At 35.6% G+C, this 6,297-nt stretch overlaps 1 pseudogene; it reads right to left on the bottom strand.

Moving 5' to 3' along the window:
* Window positions 1-825: 825 nt before the first annotated feature.
* Window positions 826-4,400, bottom strand: LOC114373021 (annotated as a pseudogene).
* Between the last annotated feature and the right edge of the window lie 1,897 nt (window positions 4,401-6,297).

Here is a 6,297-nt window from a genome sequence, read left to right as displayed (position 1 = left end):
CATATTTCTTTTCAGTAGAGTCTTTATGTTTGTGTGTGCTTGTGGTGTCCCAGTGTCCTTGATTTTAGACATTAGTCGTGTTGAAGTTTTTGTATCGTGTTCGCTGTCCGGGTCTATGGACCATGAAGCATGCTCGTACCAACAAATCATAAATTTCTTAAGGAAAATATAGAAGGAGAAAGAAATAAAGGAAAGTGAAAGGAAATAATGAAAATAAATTATTATCAGGATATGAAATTAGAATTTTCCCTTACTTAGTGCTTACAATATTTTCTTTTTGGTGTCTCAGTTGAGGTAAACAAATTATAACTTGATTTTTGTGTTTGTTTAGATTTAAAGTTATTCCGACAAAAAATTTATTACTTAATTAAATTCCCAAGAAGCTTTATTCAGACAAAAAAATGTTTATATGACAAAAAAGGTTGGCACACAACGCATGCAAATGGAACAATTGCTTCTCGCAAATGGAAGCTGCAACAAATGTTTACAGAAGAAAGGAAAGAAAACACAACATTTGTCTCCATTGAACAGTGACCCACCAAGAGCATGATCCTACAGTAGAAGAATGGTGGCAGAATCTTCAGCTTGGCAACAAGGATCTTCAGATTGAACTTTGAAGTCATGTAGTTCCTATGTATATTAAGCTTGAGGAGTTTGCTTCAGAGTTTGCATCAACATAGTAGACTACTTCTCAAGGATGGGAAGAAATAATAAACGCTTTCCTACATAAATCCATAATAAAGCTAACATTGTAAGGAAACTAAAAACTCCAACATTTGATGGCAAAAGGCTAGCAAGGAGCTATTTAGTTACTCACCTGAACACTTATATGATCACTTTCCAGTTAATAATTATGCATGGAATGCAAGAAATCATAGGCCATTATTTCCCTCCGTTGCTACAACTTGCTTCTAATAATGGACAATCCCTGATGGTCAATACTAAAAGAGAAGAAACCAATCCCTCTTTAGGTAAGGATTTAAGTTGGTGAGAACTTGAAATCTCATGGTTTTCAAGAGATTTAAGATGTTGAAGCCACTTCCCGTCCAAGCATTTTATATCATAAATATTATCTATGCATAAGGACACAAGAGAAGTGGGCAACAATGGCACTTTGATTTTCATAAGTGCATTCAAAATTCCATCACCTCCAATACACAATGTTGAAAGACAAGTGAGCCTTTGCAAACCCCAATCACTGATAGTTGTTGTCAAGAAACTCCCAAGACTTCAAACAATAAAACTTTGTAGCTTGATAGGCAAACCCTCTTTTGCAAAAACCTAGAGATTTGGAAGACCACCAATGTTCAATCCTTGAAGGGAAGCAAGAGTGTTAATTGGTTTTGAGAGTAAACTAAGCTTGTCATAGTATGACATGTGCAGATGAATAAGATTAGGAGTAGGCAATCCACCCGCAGAAAATGAGTCATCAGGACAATGAGTTATGATCAAATCATGAAGAAGTGAGAGACTCTAGTAAGCATGTTCTACAATATATAGAAATGGATTTCAAATTCTTACAATTAGAAATTCTAAGACTTTTAAGCACAGAGAAACAACCTAAGGTGAAGGAAGTCAGTGAATAACATCTATTAAATATTGTCAAATTCTTTAATGATGTGTAATTGTGTAAGGATTCATAAGGTAGGAACTCCAATTTCTCACAATTAAGTAGAATGAGATATTGCAATGCATTCGGCAGACCATCTCTTAAGGATGCTAGGGAATTAGTGCCAGAGATAGTTAAGTCTAGGATGAAATTGGTGGACTCGAGTGCAATTAAAGAAAGGACATTGGTTGACAAGCTTTTTCTGAGTTCTAGACAAACCATTGGAACCAATAGAGGACAACCAGATAACTTAAAATCAATTGAAGGAAGATTGTTGGGTAAAGTTCCTTTGAGTTTAAGACAATCCTTGAGAGATAGATATGATAGGCTAGGAAACTCTATAGATGTACCTCTAATCAAAGTACTTTCCTCCCACTCTACTATACCCTTAAAGCTCAAAATCTTCAAAGAGGGAAACAATTGAAATGAAGGTGAAACACTTCCATAGAATAGGCGAGAACCAAGATAGGCTATAGGCTTTGATACCATGGTAGATTTCAATTTAAAACCAATTGGTATTAAGTGAAGTTGCCCAACAGATATATAAGTTGCACCCCGAGAATTGAGGCAGGCGATGTGGGACTTCCTAACACATTGTAATGCTTACTCATCTATTTGTTCTTTCTTCTTCAAATTGGCTTGAAAAGCTTTGGAGGGGTCAACTACATTTTGTAGCTTTAAAATGGAAAGTTTCCCTTGTAGATGGGGAAATTTTTTCAGCTGTCCAACCTTCAATCCATCCTGCAGTTTGCTAATGACAAAGGTGAACAAGGTTTGAAGATTTTGTAGTGTGGCTATTTGTGCTTGCATCTTCTTCAATTTAGTCGCACTGATGTTTAGGTGTCATAAAGTAACCAAAATTTGGACAACAACAAGGTCTGCAAATTGTACAGCTTGCGTGTTGTATTAGGAAATCTCTCAATTCCAATGTTAGAAAGATCTAAGTATCACAGGTAAATTAAATTTCCAAGACAATCAAGTAGCTTGGTGATATTAACATAGTGTGACAAGGACAACACCCTAAGTTGTCTCATTGCTGGTAACAAGTCATGTACTACATTGTTTGGCAAGTAATGGTAGACAAAACAATGACTAAATACCCACCATAGTCTTAATGGTAAGGCTATGAACATACACAGACCTTTTCATCCGTAAAGGCAATCAAATTTATTGAAAGAGTCATACTTCCCTCTATTGTATGATGCATGTCAGACTCTTTCCTCACTTGTATGTGACATTGGATCCTCATACCTGATACAATATGAAGATGAAATCATTGTGGCTAAATCATTGATGAGTTCATGCATTTTAAAGTTTTTTTTTCTGGCTAAGTGACACTCATCCTCGATTTAATAGTGACCTTGATACTAGTTCATCAAACTATTCATCACCTACTTCTTCCATAGTTTTGTCACTTTTGAACTGACATACCAAGCCTTCTCTGCAATCCATAGTTAAACTACCATGTCCTTTTCTAACTTAGAGTTCTTTGGAAATATTGATAGGTATGTGAAGCATCATTTTAAAGGAGCAAGAAGATAATGATAGCTCAACAGTAGAGCTGGTAGCACCTTAACACTTGGCAAACTCCAAATGTTACTTTTTAACACCTTGTTCCAGTAATTCTCTGATAATTTGGTGCGAAGAAGACCCCCAAGTGTTATTGCAGCTAATGGTAAGCCATCACATTGTTTTGCAATTTCTTTACCAATTACTTCTAGGTTGGATTGTTTGCTACAATTAATTTCTCTAAATGCATGCTTAGCAAGTAAAGACCAGCAGTCTTCACTGGCTAGAGATGTCATATGGTAGATAGGTAAAAAGGTTTGCATGGTTCTTTCAACACTCTCATCTCGAGTTGTGATGATGATTTTACTCCCCACTTTCCCAGTACTAAAAATGTTCATTAGATTATTTCAATCATTATAGCTTCCATCCTATATGTCATCTAATACAAGCAAGAATCTTTTATGGCTTAAGCTTTGTTTCAACTCCACTTGTAGAATATTTAGGTTATTTGTATCAATTAGTTTGAAAGTGACAAATTCAAGAATGGTTTTAGTAACCCTACAAACATCAAAATCCTTTGAAATATATGCCTATGCTTTCAGATCAAATTTCTCTCTTACTTCTTGATCATTGTAAAGGAGTTTAGCAAGAGTTTTTTTACCAAGCCCTCCCAGGCCCACAATGGAAATCACTCTTATTTTACAACCACTAGCATTTTCTAACATCAAATATTTTTTAAGTTCCTTTTTGCCACCCTCTCTGCCATAAATATTTTTTTCATCTACCACAAAACTTATAGGAATTCCACTCCAAACACAGTTGGAAACACCTTTTTTCAGTTGAAGGATGTCTTTCAATAGGGAAAATTGTTCTAATCTTCGAAACAATGCTTGCATTTTCAATTGGATACCTTTTTGAAACTAGTTGAAAGGAGAAGAAAGGAAGTTCAGCATCTGATAACTAGTGGATTAACTCAGATAATTGGCTTCTAGTTTCCATCGCAAAGCCTTGGTGTTTATTTCATCCAACAAATCATCAACATCAAAGACAACATGCTAAGCTCATCTAGCCATTCCTTGATTGTGGGATTGGTGATTTGTTTCTCCTCAGCATCATTCAGCATAATTTCAAAACTTATCAATGTTGTTCTATACCTTTTCAGGAGCAAAATGTTAAGCTTCTTGCTACAAAATAAGTCTACAAAATCATGGGAAATGATCCTGTCTAGTAGCACCTCCACAGCAGATGAGAGGAATGCTTCTCCCACTAGAGCTACAACCATGTGTTCCTTTGGATTCAATATAATGCTACAATGAAGAATAACATAAACAACAAAAGCAGTGTGGAACTAATGCATGCTTCTTTGTAGCTTTTATATCAAATATGCTAACTATGGTAATGAGATTTATATTGTTAAAACCACAGGTACATCATTGTAATTAGCTTACAATTACTAATTCCATTGTCTACTTCACACAAAACGCAAAGTTTATTGATGAAAATAATGCAAGTCTTTTATTGTTTGGACCGAGGGAGAAATGTAAAACAAAGAAAGTTGTATATTCGTTATAGATTGATCTATTTAGGTTCCATCAGGGAATTAATTGTTAGACTGACGATGTGATTGATTTCTAATTTGAGGGATATTCTTCTTTTAATAAAAAAAAAGACACTTAAGATATTTCATTCATAATAAAAGAGGAAATACAATGGGGAACTTGTTGGAAAACATGATTGCATACATAACTCACCATAGAGTTTTTAAAATCGGATAGAAGCACTTTACATTTATTTATAAAATCATGTAATTCAGAGGAGTCATCTAAGCTAATGTAAAGTCTATCTACTACCAATTTAGCATCCATCAACACATCCAAATTATCATAATTCTTGTCTTTTAGCCATGAAAGCGCATGCAGTAAGCCCTATGCCTCAGCTTCTGTTGGATTCGGAGTGCCAAAAGATCAAGCTGCTTTAGCTAGGAGGTAGTGACCACATTCGTTCCAGATGCAAAGTCCCATGTTGAAAGCTTGTTGATATCTGAAAATTAATGCGTCTATGTTACATTTCAACCAGCCTAGGGATGGAGGGTGCCATTGAGCAATGCGTGCATTTTCTTGTATAGGCTCAGGTGGTCTGTCTTAAGCCTGAGACCATGGGTGAAGGTGTTGAAAAGCAAGGGAAATTGAAATGGATGGTGCAAGTTTGTTATATTCCCAAATTTTCTCATTCCTACACTGCCAAATGGTCCATAAAATGATAGCCTACCTTGTGAGATCCTGATTGTGTTGCCAAGAATCAACAATTTTGAAGATCAGTTCTACTATGCCTTCTACAGTATCTACCAATGGTTGTTGTTTCGTCCATAATCCAACAGTTATCATACATAAATAGCTTTCTCACACCCAAAGAAAATGTACCAGCTATTATCAAGGTTGTTGGTGCAAAAGGGGCACATTGAAGGACATTGAACTCCTTTTGTTTGTAGCCTAAGTTTGGTGGGTAAACAATCTCTTTCTATCCGCCAAATGAGATGTTTTATTTTTGGTTGGATCTTCAAAGACCAAAGTTGCTTCTAAATTCCATCAATCCTTGCATTTGCATCATGAAGCAATGAGTCAACAATATGATTATAAGATGAACTCACCGAATAATGGCCAGAGGTTGAGAGCTTCCAAATTGTTCAATCTTTATCGTTTGAGTTGAGGAGTAAGATATTTTGAATTTGTTGGATATTACTGTGATTGAATATTTGTTCCATGAAGTCTAAATGCCAACTTTTGTTTTCATGATGTATGAGAGATTGGACCATCATATTCTCTAGTCCACGAGGTGGTGGTGTGGTAACAAAGGAGTTCTCATTAGAGCAAAGCCATAGTTGATTCCATACATTGATTTTGTCACCTCTCCTAATTTTCCATCTCACGCCTTCCTTTATCACATCCTATGAAGCAAAGATACTACGTCATACAAAACTTGGATTATGTCCAAGATTGGCATCTAAGAAGTCAACATTAGGAAAACATTTGGCTTTCAAAACTTTAGAAACAATAGTATCTTGGTTTGAGATGAATCTTCAGCCTTGCTTCCCTAGCATAGACATGTTAAAGGTGTAGAGATTTCTGAAACTCATACCTCCAAACGCTCTTTTCATTATTAGTCTATTCCAACTCATCTAT

The sequence above is a fragment of the Glycine soja genome, chromosome 11 (assembly GCF_004193775.1).
Source record: "Glycine soja cultivar W05 chromosome 11, ASM419377v2, whole genome shotgun sequence".
Lineage (NCBI taxonomy): Eukaryota > Viridiplantae > Streptophyta > Magnoliopsida > Fabales > Fabaceae > Glycine > Glycine soja.
Note: the sequence above shows the minus strand (reverse complement) of the source record. Positions and strands in the feature narration are given on the sequence as shown.